This window comes from Aythya ferina (genome assembly GCF_964211825.1).
Source record: "Aythya ferina genome assembly, chromosome: 2".
Lineage (NCBI taxonomy): Eukaryota > Metazoa > Chordata > Aves > Anseriformes > Anatidae > Aythya > Aythya ferina.
In genome coordinates this window covers 150,898,958-150,918,969 of record NC_140297.1, presented here as the reverse complement: position 1 = coordinate 150,918,969, position 20,012 = coordinate 150,898,958, and positions in this window count along the sequence as shown.

Below are 20,012 nucleotides of genomic sequence, written 5' to 3'. Positions count from 1 at the left end.
GCCTTTACATCATTTAATCTGACTGTCCAATCTGTTGATTGTCAGGGACTCTGAAGTGAAACCTGCAGAATTTTTGAGCTCCATGAAAAACAATCAAATTGAAAACTCTCTCTCATGATTGTGTATTTGACAAAAAGCAAATGTACCTTAGACTCAGTCATAAATGCCTGTGCAGAATATTCTCAGAAGCTGGGGGTGAGTACACCTCTGTTTTGAAGGATACCATAATAAATGGCTTAAGGTGAAAGTGCCTTGCACCTCCATCTCATAAAAACTGGCAGCCCCCCAAAGCAAGAACATGAATTTAAGATTGGTGTATAATAACTTTTAAGACTGTTACAATGTTAGTGCTGGATTGATGTGGAAGTCGTTCAAGTCTTGCAAAAGTGATTGAATATGTAAGAATAAATCCCTGTTAGGCTAAGTGTGACTCCCATTGTCCTACCATGGAAAAAATTTGCCAGCAGCAGAGTCACACAACTATTAGAAATTTCAGCCTCAGAACTTCTTTGTTTCTGCTAGGATTTGAGGAGAGACTGGCATCAGGTCATGTTTCCATTTATTTATTTATTTATTTATTTATTTTTTAAAGTCACATTCCATTGTTTTTTTGCTATAGGTCTCCAAAGTGGGCAGTGGAAGTTGTTCATATGATAATGAGAACAGAGGCCTCCTGGGTTTTCAGATTTTAGAGCAATAAAGAATTGTTACATCCTTCAATTTGGTGAGTACAGAGTCAACACTGGAAAGTTTTTGAACAATTATATGTAGCTGTGCCAGTTGTGTCATATCTCAGGAATGGCTAGGTAGACAATGGACTTTCCTTCTATATTGCTGTGAAGACTCAAAAAATTCTCCAAATCAGAAGGATCTGAACTGTTGAGACAAATTATCTTTCCTTCCTCTGAGTTAAGGATGGAAGGACGGAGTTTCCATGGTCAGCATAGGAAATTCAGGTCACAAAGAATGATGCAAAAGCCACAATGCCTTTTGGTGCCTGCATAAAGTCCTGGGGTGACCTTCAATATTTATACTCCAATCTTTTTTACAACTGTTGTTTAAATAATAGGCCTTTTCTTGACAGTGATAATCAGAAGGGAAATGTCACCACAAATACATTCCAGAGGAAAAGAGCAAGCTGAGTGAAACCACAATGTGCTCAAGTTATGGCTATATTCAGACTCATAAAAATTTTGCCTCCGGATGTTAGATCAGATCATAGCACATAGATAGACAAGCCATACTGCCTAAAGTAAATCCTTCAGTAATGAGTGCATTAAAAAATACGATAGACAGATCAGATGGATTTATCCATTTATTTCTGAAAATAAGAAAAAGTAGACATGGATAGCCGAGTAATTTTTGAGGCAAGAGGTCATGTGAACACTACATTGTTATAGCTGGAAAGCTGGGCCTGCATGTATGGAGAAGAGCAGTGAGGAACACTCTTGTCAGTGAATCCAGAACTTGGATCTTTCAATGAGTTTTTGTGAGACAAATCACTGAGTAGCTTTGACACATCAGTCTTTCCATGTTTCATACTCACTTACCTTCTGGTTGCAAAATCTATGGGAAGGAATTTCCTTTGTTCAGGGTCTAGTGTTTCCAGATTCTGGGCCCAGGAAGAACTCCCAGTTGATTCAGTAATTCATCAAAAGATAGAGGAGGAGAGGAAGTAAGCTAAAATAATATGAAGTAGACATGATTAAATCCATAGAGTCACAGAATAGTTGAGTTTGGAAAGGTCCCGTGGACGCCATCTGGTCCAACCCCTGCTCAAGGAGGGACACCCGAAACAAGGTGCCCAGGACTGTCTCCAGGTGGATTTTGAAGATCTCCAAGGATGTAGACTCCACAATCTCACTGGGCAACCTCTACTGGTGCTCGGTCACCCGCACAGCACAGAAGAGCTTCCTGGCCCTCAGATGGAACCTCCTGTTGCTGGCACTTGGCACCACTAACAGTAGTCTGTCTCTGTCCTTTTCTCTATGTCCTTTTCTGCAGAGCTGCTTTCCATCTAGGTGGCTGCCAGCATGTACTGGTGCCTGGGATTGTTCCTATCCAGGTGCAGGACTTTGCACATCTACTTGTAGAACTGGCTGAGATTCTGGTCAGCCCATTTCTTCAGCTTGTTGAGATCCCTCTGGAAGTCTGTGTGTCACTCTCATGGGTCAGCCACTCTTCCCAGTTTTGTGCCATCTGCAAATTTACTGAGGGTGCTCTCTACATTTTTGTCCAGATTGTTAATGAAGATGTTAAACAGGACTGGACCCAGTATTGACCCCTGAGATACTTCACTTGTTACTGGCCTCCAATTAGACATCGCACCAATGACCACTAACCTCTGGGACCAAACATTCAACCTGTTTCTGATCCACCCAACTGTCTTTATTATTATCCACTTATTTCTAAATGATTTTGGAAACTCCAATGACAGCAGTCCCAGGCAACCCTTCACATTCTTCTCTCCTCTGCATTCCACAGCACACAATAACTTCAGGTGTCTAAGAAAATTCTTTGAGTAACCAAAATTTGGCAACACAGGCTCTCTCTCTCTCTCTCTTTTTTTTTTTTTTTTTTTTAATGTTTTCTGTTTTTCCTTTCCTTTTTCTGCTACAGCTTTCTGCAGTGCTTGCCAGAAATGATGCAGATTGGAGTTGGTTGCTATTCCTAATGTTAAACTGTGAATGGTTCAGAGGAAAAACTGGGGCTTTTATTTGTTTATTTTTATTTTTCCTGTCTGCTATTGTACAGTGTATACAGCAGTATCTATTAGAGATGCAGACAGCTATGAGGCAATATTAATACTGATGATGACAATAAAATGCTTGTGGTTCTATGTCCCATTTTTCAACCCACGCTAATGTAACCCTCTTCTGGGAGAAGTAATTATAGTGAACAAGGCTGGAGGGGTGTGATTTCTCTGTTAACCTCAGAGAATCGTAGAACTATTCATGTCGAAAAAGACCTTTAATATCATCTAGTCCAACCTGCAGCCTAGTACTAAAGTTCATGAGTAAACTATGCTACTAAGCTCTACATCTACACATTTCTTGAAGACCTCCAGGGATGGTGACTGAACCACCTCCCTGGGCAGCCTATTTCAATGCTGTACAACCCTTTCAGTAAAGAAGTTTCTCTTAATATCCAGCCTAAACCTCCCCTGGTTTAGGACATTTCCCTTCATCTTATCACTTGGTGCTTGGGAGAAGAACCTGATCAGCTAGTACCTCCCAGGTAGTTGTAGAGAGCAATAAGGTCTCCCCCGAGCCTCCTCTTCTCCAGACTAAACACCTCTAGTTCACTTAGCTGCTCCTCACAGGACTTGTGCTCCAGGCCCATCACCAGCTTCATTGCCCTTCTTTGGACATGCTCTAGCACCTCGATGTCCTTCTGGTACGGAGGGGCCCAAAGCTGAACACAGTACTCAAGGTGCAGCCTCACAGAGCTGAGTACAGGGGGACGATCACCTCCCTGATCCTGCTGGCTGCACCGTTCCTGAAACAAACCAGGATGGTGCTGTCCTTCTTGGCCTCCTGAGCACACTGCTGGCTCATATTCAGCCAGCTATTGATCAATGCCCCCAGGTCCCTTTCCACCCAGCAGCATTTCAGCCACTTTTCCCTCAAAACGTATATGTCCACTGACTGATCATGCAGGGGTTTGTTCTGCTATTCATCTCATACTCTTGTTTTCCTTCCAAGGTTTACTTTGGGCTCAGACCATGGAGTTCAATTCTTCCGTTTCAATATGTTGCTATACCTCTGTCCAAAGCTGCACTTAAATATGTGGGCAGTTGCTGTGGTTCAGCTGATACTTGGAAACTTAATATGACACGTTAACTTGAATTTGTGTCTGTGTGTGTGTGTGTTATTTAACTAAAATACTAATTTTTATGGTATTAAGCTCAATCAAAAGCTCTACATTTCACTCAAGTTCTGCAGGAAAAATCCAGACCTATGGAAATTCCAATGCAAACAGAACTGACAGTGGTAGATAATAAGTAGAAGAACTTTCAAAATGTGAAGTCTGAATGTCAGGCTTGCATAGAATTAGGAGATAGGAACTAATATGGCAGTTTTGTGTTATGTGGCATACAGTTCACATCAGTCCCGTTCCATCTCAGCTCTACCAAAGACATCTTGAACGATATCTCTGTTTTGCCAAGATGCTTGCTGAGAAACCAGGTTGTTTAAGAAGAATAAAGTGTCAGGGTATGATAGAAGTTGTGGCCATTGCTGTCCTGATGAGTCTAGTCTGATCTGGTCTGACTGTTTTAATGCTCCATTCTCTGTGAATATTTTTTGCTGGATGGGTGGCAATGCACAATCCTCCTGATGACTATGTGTGAAGAGGGTCCCATATCTGATGGCACAGGTTCACTGATGACAGATTCAGACGCAGATGCCCATGCTGCATCCTGGAGAATCCTGGCTATTGAAAATAAATAAGAAATATTTCTGAGATTCTTAATGTGGTTTTATTTGAACAGTGACACATATGAAGTGATTGGTGTTTTGTCAAAAAGCATCATCATTACTGCTGTGATACTTGTAGACTTTTGTTGTAGACGGGAACAACTCTTCACAATTTGTAACAACCAAAAACTCAAACCCAAGATCATGCCTGGTTGGCCAAGGGGCATAACATTCTCATAAGTATTTGGCCTGGTGAAACTCAAAAGCTTGAAGCTTGTTTTAGCAATAGAAGTTCACTGTGGCAGCATAGGCTATAGGTAAGACTATAAATACTTTCACAATTTCAGAATTACTAATGTAATTATGTCTAGCTGATAAATAATCTTAAACATATATATATAAATAAATAAATAAATAAATAATTCTAAGTGTTAACATTCTGATGCCAGATCTTCATTGTTACAATAGGCCATACAGACATTTCAGACAGAAGGGCTAGATCAGGAGGGTGGGAGTAGTCTTCAGCCACGATGTTTGAATAGACACAGTCCCTCCCCCAGGCAGTGTGGGGTGGGGCTGCAGCATCATTTGGCTCCTTTGCCCATCAATCTGCCCCTAAAAGATAATATTCTCCCTTCCCCCAAAGCACTTTTAATCTGAAAAGTGAGTGGGTGAAACAGGAGTGGAACGTGGAGGGCAGATAGATTAATAGTTGTAAGGGCATGTTTTCACATATGCTAACCCATATGTACAATTTGTGGGAGTAATAAGTCAATCTCTCTGCCTATCAGGACAGAGGGTTTTAAACACATCATGGCTGAGATGGGAGAAAGCTTGAAGACAAAGCAAGAAGGTTATGGCTGTACAGGGAGTTCACGTTCCAGGACTACTTACAGGATCTATTATTAGAGTTCTGGTTTGTCTAAAAATGTTAAAAATAAAATGTTTCTGCCTGATACAGCTTGAAGTAGAGTGAAAGATTAATTATGGCATTATGGATTTAATTTTGGTATTCTTACACCCCCCTAACCTCATGTAAGAGCAGACTGTTACCCTATACAGGAGATTGTTTGTTTGTTTGTTTTTAATTATTATTTTTATTATTATTATTAAAAACAAAACAAAACAAAAAACACGTAACATGCCTTTGACCTTTCACACAACCTGGTGCTCAGAGGGTGATGTAGAAGATCCATTTGCATTTTGCACTGCTGCTTGCTGTTCATAAGGAAAACAGCCACATTGAGATGTGAAGGTAACTGGACCAGTGAATTGTTTGGACTTCAGTGTTTTCCTGATGCTTTGAAGTAGATGCAAACACATTGCCTCTAATTATCAACTGATGTAAATCAGTGGAGCTCCTATGACTTTACTAAACTTTAACTGATTTCTGTGAGGATTTGTCTATTTGTGTTCACAGCATCCATTAGATGCCAATATCTGATAAATAACAATAAAAGAAACTAACAGTCCTCTGGTAACAATAGCTGAGAGGATACAAACACTGGCAGGATGTATCTCAGCATTTAGAAAATACTCTACCAAACTGGGAAAGAAATCAAAAAGCAGTGAGACTGGAAAATCTCAGAACATGTTTACAGGCTCCTTTAATTCAGTACCATTCCATTACACTGCCAAAATTAGTCACTGTCTTCAGCTCCTGTCTTGGTTTCTTATTTACTGCTAAGTTGATCTCCTTGGTGAGATTTTATTGCTCCCAACTATCATGCTCCTTTAATATAAAGTCTGATACAGATTGCAAAGAAATGAATAATGTAGGGGCCAAGCAAATAGGAACTTAAGGGTCACGTGTGGCTCTGTTAAATGTAAGTGTAACACCTACTCCATTAAACAGATAGCGTGTGTACAGCCTCAGATCCTTATGTGTGAAATGATTCGGTTGTATGTTAGCTACCAAGAATGAGAAGCACAGATGTAATAGACAAGCAATGTTCTTTATCAAAACAGCAGTCTGAAAAAGAGGCTGGACTGCCTGCAACCCCTCTTGCAAGTACAGTAACCCTAGTGCTACCTGTCTTATATGTTGTGGGAACTCAGCTTTTCCCCTGCTCTGCCACAGTCAGGCAGCCTGACATTGTTTTTGGTATGAGTAACACCTTCCCTTGGTGGGACATGGAGAGAACTGAGACAGCTTTGCTTTGTTCAAATCCTAGATTAGGTTTTGGTTTGGAGTAGGACTCAGCAGTTCTGCAATTACAAAACAATCTTTATGGGACTGAGTCTCTCTCCTTTTTTTTTTTTTTTTTTTTTTTTTTTTTTTTTTTTTTTAAGGATAGGGATGCTATTTTGCTTTGTTTATGTGGTATGTGGTGTCCATGGCCCTAACCCTCACTGCATTCATTGTGCTGCAGTGTATGTTTCTTAAAAGACCTGTTTAATAAAATAACAGGACATAACAGTGAAAAATGCCCAAAATGTCAGTTCTGTTTTACCATTTGAAAGATTGGACTAGGCCCACCTCACTAAATAAATCAATAAATCATATGAAATCCCTAAGAAATCAAAATACTTTCAAGTACTTTGAAAGAGATTGTACATGGGCAAATTGTGTCTTTGCTTCTGCAAGTCTTGGCTAGATACATCAGACTGGTAAGAGAAGAGCTAACATAAGTAGGAAGAGTTGTAATGAATGAAAGCTGTATGGTTGAATCCTTCAGAAAACATCCTCCAGTGCATCACTGAGAAAGTGGGAGTTAACCTGGCTCAGACAAGGAGCCTGTTCTGATAACATTAAAGATGGCTAATGATGTTTAATCACTTTCTTTCCCTGTGTCAACACTTCCCCCTCAACAACTTCATTGCCTCTGATTAGAAGCAACCCATTTTAATCGGCTAGTGATGATGAGCTCCTTTAACATAAATAGGTGCAGCTCCAAATGGCAGTAAGGTGGTTACCATTCCTTATGCATAGTTCAGTAAGCATGATATATATATATCTGAGCTAAGGACAGTATTGCACTAGGTACTAGAAATGCAGTGTAATAGAAGATATTTTTGTCCTGAAGGATAGACCTAGCTAAGAAAGCTCAAACAGAAGTATTATTTCTAAATTATAGGTGAATGACAAAGTGTGGAGGCAGATCAGAAGTCTCATCTATGGCCATCTTTGCATCCTGTTCATCATCAGCTTGAAGACACTTGGCTCTTCTGCAGGTGCTTAGAGATCCTTCAAAGAAAGACTACAGATGAGGAGCAGTGAAGTTCATCACATTGCAAACTTTAGAGTGAAGGCACAAGTTGAGAGACTGTTATAGTATGAGCCACCTGATAACAATCTTATAAGACGTATTTTGGCATGATAGGTACCAGGTTTTTAAAGCAATCAGGTCTTGCAAGGGCATATAATTATTGTGTAATAATTTCCCATTTGTCATACAGGGTTACATGCTTTCATAAGGTGTGGAGTTGCTTTTTACACAGCAACCACATAGCCTTGGGCACCTGATCCTGACTGAAATTGCTTCACTGCGATCTCTTAGACAAATACTCCTTTTCTGTTACCACGTGATGATCTTTTTATTGTCTATGGATCTTAGGTCTCTGAAGGCTCGTGGAGATGCTTCCTTTTTTTTCACTCTTCAAGTGAACTCAAGTGGTAATGGGAAAAATTCTGTTTTGCACAGTTAGACATTTCAGCTTTCTGCTCACTGTAACACATGGAAGATGGTATCTCAAAAGCAGAAGTCACTAGTGAAGACATACTGTGCATAGCTGTCAAAAAACATGCTCTACCATTAAGCTAAAACATGAAGGCTAATACTAGAGATGTTTGAAAATGGAAAGCAAATAGTTCTGTGAACAGCAGATCAATGAAGAAGTTATTTGACTCAGCCATGGCACCCCTCCCTGCTTATTTTCATTTGACCTGGAAGAGGCAATACACAGTATATGCAGCTGGTCCAGACCTGCCTGGGTGACTGGGCAGTCAACACCCCTTCTTTAGGAAACAAGCCGAACGTAATGCAATGTCCCTCTGATGTCTGTGGACTGAACAAATGACTTTTAATGCTGCATGCAGTCTCAATATGTATTTTATACAGGTCTCTTGTAAAAACTTTTTTCTTCTAAGAACTCTACTCTGCTGTCTGATTTGGGGGAAGCTGGACAAAATGCATTCAAGAAGTTCACATAACCCTTGTTTCTCTGGGAAACAGGGTAAGCAAAAATCTGTAAGTTGTACATAAAGTTGTTTCCACTTTTCTTAGAAAATCTTGAACCAATTCAAGCATAACAACAACGAAAGAGGATCAGGGAAGTTATTTGAGCAGAAGGAATTCATTGCTAACATGGGCAACTGATTCAGCCTTAGGACATCATTTTTCATGGTGAGAACTTCTGAATAGCTCTCAGTTCTCTGTACCTCTGTTCTTCCTGCACTAACTCTACTCAATGCAAAACAAACAAACAAACAAAAAACACACAACACAAAACAAAAACAAAAACAACACATTGCTGTTGGTGTGTTTCCTATATTCTTCTCTCTCACCAATGCAGTTGCTGTTTCTCTACTTTGCAACTCATCAACTTTCTCTTCAAGGGCAGGATGCTGGAATTTTGAAGGAGGAAAGAATCTCACACTTCCTCCTTCCTTCCTTCCTTCCTTCCTTCCTTCCTTCCTTCCTTCCTTCCTTCCTTCCTTCCTTCCTTCCTTCCTTCCTTCCTTCCTTCCTTCCTTCCTTCCTTCCTTCCTTCCTTCCTTCCTTCCTTCCTTCCTTCCTTCCTTCCTTATTCCAACCTCAAACAACAAAAGTCCCTTAAATGGTCTTACAGCTGAGTGTTATCACTTTAAGCTGGTAATGCTGAACACGGAGGTGCTGGTGTTATGAACTTGCTGACTGTGATTCTTGGAAAGTATTGTTGTGGGTAACAAGGTAGAAATCCACACAAATATGCTGACTTGCACCACTTAGTGTACATGGGCTTGCTGTCTCTTTTAGTGTCATCTGCTGACATATATTCTCTTTTGCCTATGACTACTCAGACATGGAAAAAAATAATATAACGCTCCATAGTTTTTAAAGTGTAAACACTAGAAACTACATCTTTTTTTTTTTTTTTTTTTTTCCTATTTTTTTTTTTCTATTTCCTCTGGGCTTAAATGAAATCTGAAGTCTTTATTGAAGTCTGTGGTAAAACCCTTTAACTTCACTGGATTTTGTTCTTATAGTCTTACTATCTCTGTTCCTGACTTGTCCAATATGGCCCTTCAGGTTACATCTTTGCAAATGTTCTCCTCCCACAATTGCATTTGACTTGTCTGTTTACATTGTCATCTATTTTCAGAAGGCTAGAGCTCTGCAGTGTTTGTATGCAGGTTCTCAGCTGGGTCTAGAACTAGTGCTGCAGTGCATCAGTATTATCTTGGTGAGCCTTTCTAACATAAATGGCATATGCAAAACAGTTATTTGCTCAATTTTTAATATAAAAGGTAAATGCAAAACTCTTATGACATTGAATAACTGTCACTGGAACTTAATTTGAATAAACACCCTAAGGTGAAGCTTTCATCTGAACCAGAGGTGAATCTGAACTTATTAGGAGCAGCATCACATTTTTGAGAGGTTCATATTTGAATCCATGAGCCAATCTATTATCTTTAATCTTTTGAGTCTGCAACTTTTGGCTGGAGAGTTTCCAGTAAAAAGGTATTGTACCTCCCACTGTAAATTTTACAGGAAAAGTCTTGCTTTTGAGACTTTGGAGGGGAGGTCTATACAAATCTCAGAGAACTTGGGCTGGATCTTATTCTGAAGACAGATAAAAGTGTTGAAAGCTTTGTTGGGTATGTCTGCATGCACTTCCATCATGCTTTTGATTAGAATGTGATATAACCTGAGAGTTTGGCCTGTCATAGCCTGTGGTTTCTAGTCTAGCAAGTCACACCTTTGTGCAGTGTAGACGTATATCCTTACATGGATAACACCACTGCAGCTCAGCAATGCCGAGCTCCCCTCTGGGCACAAGCTAATGAGGGTGAATCAGAGCTTCATGTCAACTCAAAATGTTCTAACAAACCTTTCCAGGTGATGGGCTACCTTCTTCACAAGTGGCTTCTCCTATACCTGGCCGTATGCCGAGTGCACCAGACAAGCCAAAGTTTTTTGTGTATTTTCATCTGATGCTGTGCACTCCACTCTGGGGATTCCTCCCCATGTAGAAACTTACCCAAGCTTGCAAAAAAAGCATGTAATATGGAGAAAACAGACTTTGCAATAATGGCAACAAATGCCATTTGGTTTACATGCTAATTAACCAAAGGTAGTGCAGATATACAAGACTCATAGTGAAACCATTTAGGTGTGCAGAGAGACACAGTGAACGAAGCACCATGTCACCTTGTCACAGCTGGAAGTAAGATACTGCATCAACAGTAAACAGCTGTTATTTTCTATCTATTTTTCTCTTTGTTTTACAATTCTTCCATGGCCTTCATGGGAAAGAAATGACATTTTGTGTTAGATATCAGAAAGAAGTTAAGACTATGCTCTCCTGGAGACTTTATTGTGGTATTTGTTATTCTATTTGATGATAGGCTGTTTTTATAATTATTATTTGCACTTAACCTTTTGTATCATTACATTTTCTAAATAAATAAGGTCAATATCACATTAAAAAAATCATACAAAGTCTTTGCACAGAGCATGTAAGTCAATGTTTATCCTAAAAGCTTTGATAGATGTTTTTCTCTAACAAATTTCTTTTCTCTTAGATATTTAATAAAGATTACGAATGAAAATAAATAAATTCCCCCACTTTGTCAAGCCAAAGTCTGAAAAGGTAAAGTTATTTCAGTAATGAATGTTTTCCGTTGTATCAAATTAATCTTTCAGAGACCCCCATCATTAAATAAGTCAAGAGAGTTTATTAAGATACACTTCTATTCTTCCATTGTCTTTAAATACATACTATCTAGATATATAAAGGCCTAATGTTGACTCATTAAATGAAAGAATGCTTATTTCTGCAATCACTATTCTGTGCAAATTTAATGAGTTTAAACATAAAAATAATATAATAAAGTAGCTCAGTCTTCATCAGGCAGGAAGATTTTGCAGACTCATGCAGAAGACTGATAGCATTGAAATGCTGAAACTGAGTAATGTTACAGGCAACAGTATTAATTAAGCTGTGAAAAAGGGGGTCTCGGTAGTCCTTGTGAGGATTTAAGCCAAAGCAAGATGGAAAATATCTGTCTGTCCATCACATGTGTAAAACATTGACAAAATATTTTTACCCTGTCTGTCCTGGAAAAGAAGAAAAAGAGCAACAATTTCCAGAGAATGGATCTTTGTGTTCCATCTTTCCAAGATGAAGGCAGTACACCAGTGATGATTATGTTTGGCTTTTTTTCTCCTCAAAACTCAGATGTTATGAAGTCAGCCATAATATTTTCATTTAATGGTTCAAGGCAGGTATTTTCTCCTCATTAACTGTTGGCAAGCAGCAAATTGTTTAAACCCATTTATAGGGGGAAAGGGAGATGGGGTCTTCTCTCATCAATCATTCTGGCACATGGGAGCTGTGGCTGCCTTGGAGCCAGTTGCAGGAAAGGAGGAGCCCACAGATAATGGAGACAGCTGCTGCCCAGCATCAAATCACTGGTCCCATCACCTAACACCCAATTCTTCAGCGAACCAAGCTCTCCCACCTACCTCACGTATGTCACTAATTGTGTGTGTGCCTGTCCATTTCCTCTTTCTCCAGGTTCTTACATTGAGAAACATTTGCTGCAACGTCGCTGCACCTCCAAGAATAAAATAAGCTCCTTTTTTCCTCTACCCACCCTATATATCTTAATACCTATAATTTAGAAGGTGAAAAATGTTATTCAGAACAACTGCATCTTCTCTGCAGAATCCACAAAATGGCTATTGCATTACAGTAAATTCACTAGTATCTGAGATGAAATGTCATAAATTAAGGGTCAGAAGAAACAAATATCCAGTCAAGTTGAAGTCAGCTTAGGATATCATAAAATGTCCAGATGGAAGCAAAACCTGGCTGTCTGGAAAGCACAGGGAAAGACAGGGCTATGGAGGGCACATAATGGTGCCGGGAATAATTCTATATCAAAGATTTAAAATAGGTTGAGAAAACAACAAAAACACAGATTCAAGGATATTATTGTTTTGCTTATTCTAATTGTGGTCCTTGTTCAATATAAGCAGAAAGTGATTAATTCTGTGCATTTTTAAACTGTTGTGGCTCTCAATGACTTGTGCAAAGACAGAACTGAAGTCAATGGTGACAGGCATTTACAGAAGAGATACCTCAGTGGCAGAGTATTTACTACAGCTTTATCAAACAGGTGCTAGCATGTTTTTAAGAAATAATATAGACACATAAAAGCACAGAATCAACTTATCTCTTCATATTAAAGAACTGAGGAGATCTAATAAAATTTTGAATTATTTGTGAGAAAATCTCAGTATTTTGTTTAAAGGTGGGCATTGTCAGGTCCAGGTTTTTAATCAATTACCTTTTGTTTAAGGCTTGTGCCATTTTTTGTTAACTTTCCAGAATATTTTAGCAGTTGATTTTTACTGGCAGAGATGTTTATTGGAAGCCAATGTCAACGTTGTTTATGGACATATCCAAGGATACAAAATTTAAAATATTACTTGTGACAAGAGGTTATTACATGTGTGTTCAGTTATTACATGTGTGTTCAGTATGTAGTGTCCCATCTGATTTATCTGCCTGACCCAGGTCTTAGCCATGCAGCTCCAGTGTACATTGGGATAATCCCAGCAAGCTGCTGCAGTTTTCCTGGGACTGTATTTTCTGCCAGGTCAGACTCTTTGGAAATTTCTTGGTGTGTGTATTTTCCAAGGCATAATTACAGACTATTAGCTGTGCTTGCTATACACCCATACATACAGACATGTGTTATGCAAATATTGACCGTAACACAAATCACATTGCCTTGCTTCATGCCTATTTGCATTTCCTGGTAGCTTCAAATAAGAGGTCCAATTTGGAAACATCTTCCAATCAACATCTTTGCTGTGAACCTACCCTTCCCCCCAGTCCCATCAGAAGTTTGAGGGGAGTTCAGCTGCTTGTCCAAATGTTGCTGGTTGGCCCCTGCACTGATTGGAACTCCTCATTTGCTTTCATTATCTGATGGGTGACAAGTCTGAACGGCTCACCATGTGTGACTAAATCCACCACAGGAGCTCGCAAATCCCAGCCTTTTGGAAGTGAAAGCTTCCTTTGGCCGCAGTTCAAACTTTCCTGTCAGGACATTTCAAACACTCCCATCACAGGAGTTATTGCTCATATGGGGGCAGGTATGTTAACACATTCTTGGCAAATCACCAAGCAATGGAACGCAAGACTCAGCGAAGGTTTTGATAGACTTGTGTTCAATTTTTTTCAAAAACCTCTTTTAACAGTAGGTCATCAATGGATATTGAGGACATTTTATGTGTTGTGCACATCATTTGCTTATACATCGAAGGTTACAGTACAGTTTGATCACACAGTACGCTATTGGGACCGGTAATTTGATAATAAAGGACTTTTCAAGCCATCATGAAAATATTTAATGGTATTTAAAGTCTGAATGCTGAAGCTAGATAAATTTGGACTGAAAAGCATGGACATATTTTTAATTGTGATGGTAATTCAACAAGAGAAAAACTTCCTAAGGTTATTGAGGATTGCCTATTAGTAGGTTTTTACTTAAAACAGGAGATCAGATCCAGTGATCCAGCTCATTGGTTTTCACCTTGCGTTCAGTGCACTTCTGCAGAACCATGGGCTGCTTCAAGAACATTGAAGAAAAGCTGTTCTTGCAGTGGGTTTGAATTTCTTCTGTCTAGGAGAAAACTTCTGGGAACCCTAAAGTGATTTGCAAATAATAGTTAAGCAGATATAAATCAATTGTGACTGCTTTTGTGGTGGGAGTTGGCCTCTTTTACAAGCTAACTAGCAATAGGACTAGAAGGAATGGCCTCAAGTTGCACCAGGAGAGGTTCAGGTTGGAAATGAGGAGACATTTCTTCTCAGAGGGAGTAGTCAGGCATTGGAAGGGGTTGCACAGGAAGGTGGTAGAGTCACCATCCCTGGAGGTGTTTAAGGAAAGGGTAGATGTGGTACTTAGGGACATGGTTTAGTGGGAAATGTAGGTGGCAGGTGGACGGTTGGGCTAGATGATCTCAGAGGTCTTTTCCAACCTTAATTGTTCTATGATTCCATGATTCTGTTTCTACTTTCATGAGTGGATGCCAAGCAGGAATTAGTCCAGAGGAGATCAGTGGTAGGCATGGAATCAGCTCAATCAGCTCAGGTGATTACAGGTAGCCTTCTGTGTCCCTAAAATCTAAACTTCACAAAATGTTTAAAGCGTGAACTGTTTTTTTTTTTTTTAATTTTTATTTTCCTTTTTTTTTTTTTTTTTTTAATTTTTCATTATTTGAAATGTAACATGTCAGTTCTGATGAGGAACAGAAATACATGTAACTTTTGTGAATGTTTGGAGCTGAAGATGCTTGGCAGCTTGCAGGACTGGGAAGCTAGTCAAGGATTATTTACTATATTTAGGTACATATTTTTTGTTCTTACTTGAGTGGCTGCATAGCATAAAAGTGTGAGTGTTTCTTCCTACTAATATTATGATGTTCTTCACTGCAGCCAGTCCTAAAATGATATGTAATGATATTTTGGTGCTTTAAACCTTGTTTTCTAAGTGATGTGGTTAATCTATTTTTTGCATGAAATTATCATCCTTTAGTTAAAGTCCTATTTAAATGAGAGATACTATTATTGCAGGGATGGAGTATTAAATGATAATAGGACAGTGGAGTTTGTATCAATATATCTTAAATTCACTGAAAGATGATGACTTTCAAAAGCTCAAATAGCTCAATGAAGCCACTAGTATGTGGAGGCATCACAAGCATGGAAAAGTGATGAAACAGGTGCTATATAAACAGAGAACAAAGGGACGTGTCCCTGCCCTTAAAAAGTTATTGTTTTAAGGAAACAGTTTAAACACAAATGCCAAAACAGTTTTTTCCTTATTCATTTAAGTATTTTGAATGTACCAGAAGTCAGACAGAATCACAGACCAATTCATGAAATACTTGAGGGACCAGTTTGTCTCAGGAACCATCATTGTCTGTCAGGACTATCTACTTCTAGCTATTTGAATAAAAAAAAAAAAAAAAAAAAAAAAAAAAAAAAAAAAAAAAAGAGCAGATAACTGAAATGACTGTAAAATCAAAATTTCTTCCTATTTTTATTATTATATATTTTTTTTCAAATATCTTTGTTTCTGTGTGGTGACTACTGAAGTCCACTTTGTAGCCTGCTCATGGCTTGTGACAAGTGCAGTAAAAATTCTGTGGTTGAGATTTTTAGCAATTTTTCCTTGGCTGGTTCAGGGAGAGTGACATCAAGAAGACAGGTGGGGCACCTCACTCCAGAGGGATTTTCAGGCTTCAAGTGGGCAGTCTGACACTGTGCATCTCTCTTAGAGGACTGCAAATTAAGCCTTGGGGGACTCAGATCCTTCTGGGAGCACCCCAGGTAAAGGTAATTGGATCTGGTGAAATGTGAGGAGGTGCATCCAAGCCTGCAGGAGATGGACCAGCAGCTGTTTCATCTGGCTGCCACCTGCAGAACTCGCAGTGCTGCAGGTTTGACATTAAAAGTGAAATAAGCTGATTTCCCCCTTGTAGAAGTTCAGAGTGCTCTGTAGGTTCCTGGGTAAACATATGCCATGCTGACATCAGTGCCAGATGGGAGATGCCATGTATAATTTTGGGAGACAATTCAGAACTCATTGCAAAATGTAGGCATTTAAAACAGCAACTGCCAGGTGATGGAAGAGACAAGTATCATCATGCTCTTTCCTCGGAAAGGAGAATTTACCCAAACATCTTGATGGGGATGAGTCTGGCCAGCTGCCCTCGCTGTGGGGAGAACAAGCCCAATGGCAGCAGCACACCATGATGATACCTGGGGGAAGTTTCTTCATGGTCTAGGTATAAATGGGGAGCTACCTGCCTCTCTAAGTCCTTTGCATCTTCCAACTGTCTCACGTCCTGTCAAGGTCCTCTGGAGCTTCAAATGAATAAGAAAATAAATATTTAGAGAAAATAAAAACCTTTTGAACTTTTCAGTTAGAAAGAAACTAGAAAACTTGGAAAAAATAGAAAACAAAGGATATGTAAAAAGTAAGTAAAATATTAGTAAAATGAAGTAAAAAAGTTTTGTTTCAAGTAGAACAAGACGTTTTAGTTGTACAATGCCCTTCCCCACAGTGATACTTAACTATTTGATTTTATTAAACTATTACACAGGCAAATATGTTTGGAGCTAATGAGACAACTACACAAAGCATTTCAGTGCAGCTGTTGAATTAGAAAGTTCAGAGTCTGCACGGTTCTGGGTGCCACTAACTGTTCTATAACACAGTTATCTGGAAGGACATAGAGCCAGACAAGAATCCTGACCCTAAATTATTGTATGCATTTTTGGTAACCACCCAGCTCTTAACAAAATGACTATGTTCCCTATGTGCTATGTCAAATCCTGTTGTATAATGTTACATATCCTGATAGGTATCAGTCACAATTACTGTCTGGATTCAGGTGGATGTTACTATGTCACTTGGAACAAAAACAAAGAAAACAAAATCCTTTTCCTCTTTGAGAGAAGATTGCATCTTCCCAGCATGGGAAGTGAGTCTATCATACGCTTCAGGACATTCATCTTTTTCATTTGGGGAGGTATCCTGCGTGCAGTCTGCCACTCTCAGAAAAGGCAGTTTCAAATCTACGAATGCTTGCTATGCTTGCTACTGGTATTAGAGCAGACCAACATCTGTTGCTGGAAACCACCGCTTTTCAGACAAAAGTACCATCCTGGAACTATTAATGGATGATGGAAGGGAAAGGTTGACATGTTAGTAACTGAACTGAAACCAAAATTACAAGCCATGGGAAGAACGGCTGCATTGCTGTGTGTTTCTGCTTCACATTTCATGTGATTTGGAGAAGTACAGGAGTTATATACTGTGCTCTCTCTTGAAATGTAACACATAGTAGGCTTCTTATGGGAAATCGGATTAGAGACATCTCTGATATCTGGGTCGGGTAATCCAACACTGTGGCTCTTCCAGTTCTGCAGTCTCTTCCCAGGCTCACGCAGCCCTCCTTGGCAGCTGCCAAGACCCACACTCCTTCTTCTGCTCCCTGTTTCCACCAGTGTGTCCAATTATTTATGTCCAATGGCCCCCTTTATGAGGATCTGCATTGTGCTTTATCACTTGTGGCAAGCCAAGCGTGACTGCAGGCAGCCTCTGAGCTCTGGGACTCCTTGAGATCTCCCAGGTCCTCCAAGAAGCCGTGATGGACCAAGTCATCAGCTCTGTAAATCAGAGCTTGCCATTGCAGGCTGGTGGGAACCCTCTTGAAAATCAGGACATGTATTTACCTGACAAAGTAGGAGCATAGGTATCCAGCTGATTTTTGAAAATACTGGCTGCTGTTCCTTGCTGGGATACACTTGGACTCTGAATGTCTGTCAATGTTTTTCTTCCCATATGCAAGTTCAGAATAAGTATTTCTTTGTTGTTGTTACCCCTAAAAACTCTGTTCATCTTATATCTACATAAAGGCCCAGGGAAAAGTCTCTCCTTTCTGCCAAAGAGGTCTCGGATAAGCATCTGTGAAAGAGTTAACAAGGTCATTTTCCCTGTGTTGTTCATTAACTCTGTATCTTTCACAGCCATAAATTGTGAAAACCACTGCTTAAAATACTTCCAGGATTCCTCTGCATTGCCCACAAGCTCTGATGCATATGTAATAATCACACCACTTGGTACAGAACAGTAATTCAGGTTGTGGTTTTCAGCTGTCCATCCTTACTGGCGGCATTATGCATGGTGCAGCTCTGGAATTGTGTTCTTCTGAGTCAATCTCTGTTTTTTTGAAATTTTCAACCTTTTCCTTTTGAACTGCTACATTGCACTGGTCTCTTTTCCATCATTTCTAGCCACTGTATAGCATTACTGAAACTCAGTGCATGGAATTTATTCTGAAGAGCAGACTGTAAATGAAGAAGCAGCAGAACATAGCTACAGACTGCCTGGGACAGAGCCTCCTTCTCTTCAGAGACAATCCTGTATTTGTTCGTACAGCTCTTTGCACACTAACTCCTACTGGATACACCTCTAGCACTAAAGAAAACATGCCTAGAGCCCTTCTCTGGCACAGATCCCCTATTATTAAACTCTGTTACTCTCTAAAAGAGGGTGGCTGCATCCAGGCTGCCTGTTGGGAGTTGGCCATGGCTTTTGTTAACACCAGGGCCATTCCTGAGAATTGCTCAGGGACATGTTACTGTCACAAACCAGAAATGTGCCACGAGATGTTCCACAATTAAACAGTGGAGAGGACAGATTTCTGGTGTCCCACAATGCTCCATGGGACTGGTTAATTTACTGGCATGAACATGGGATTCTTATCTGTTACCACTAGGAGTTAATGTAAACACTATATGCTAACAGGCAAGATATTGGTACCCCTACTTGCATTGCAATATATCTTCTTTCGTGAGCATTAAACTGGATTTGTCAACCAACAGGACTAGCTCTGACTCACGGACCAGATTACTCATGGCTTTTACTGACAAACTATCTAGTAGAAAATGTGTAAGTGAGCCAGCACAGAGAGAACTCGAATCAGGCTGATCCTCTCTCAGTTGCACACTTCTCCCACATGGCTGAGGGACCACATTCTTTCTTCCTTATTCTCTTTGTGTTACTATTTTGGATGTGCCATCTGGGCCAACAAGGACAGGAGAAGAACAAGTCCCCATGTGGCCTGCCTTGAAGGCTGGTGCTTAGACCATACCTCAGTTGGGAGATCAAGGCTTGAAATCCCTCAGTTTGAGGAGGGTCTGGGACCATCCGTTCCCAGGGCTGTACTTTTACTATTAGTCTGCTGGGAAAAAAAAGTGGAAGGAGTCCCTTCTTCACACTCTTTTGTTATTGTTTTGGTTTTCAATGGCACTATTCATACAAAGGGCCTTGATGCTCAAATGTTTTTGCTGCATAACCTGGGTTAAGGTCACAGAAGGATGAAGATTTTCTGCCACCTCCTGTCCTCACTGGAACCATTTCCTACCTGTGAGCTCAAGACAATTCCTGGCTTAGCACCTAGGAGACCAGAATTGCCTTCAGGAGGTGTCTGATCTAATTCTTGCTTGTGTTAGGAGTCTAGGTGTCTGAGCTGTCCTACTAGGGCCAATTACTTACTTCTTAGACATCACAGTGGATAAGTCGGGCACCTGAAGGTGTAACTCAGGTCTTTCTTCAGACTTTAACTTCTACAGGCACAGGCTTTTGTTCCACGTGCTCTAGAGCACTAATATTTTCAAGTAGCAAACTACTCTGAAGGATTTGCTAAGTGATCAAGGCTATGCAAACCCTGGTCACCCCAACAAAGCACATTGGTTTCCATGAATTCATGCATGGCACCAGCAGATGTGCCCTCACACAAGTGGCTAGCAAGCAAACTGAACGAACAGACAGTCACTGGGGCCTAGAAATTAAATGTA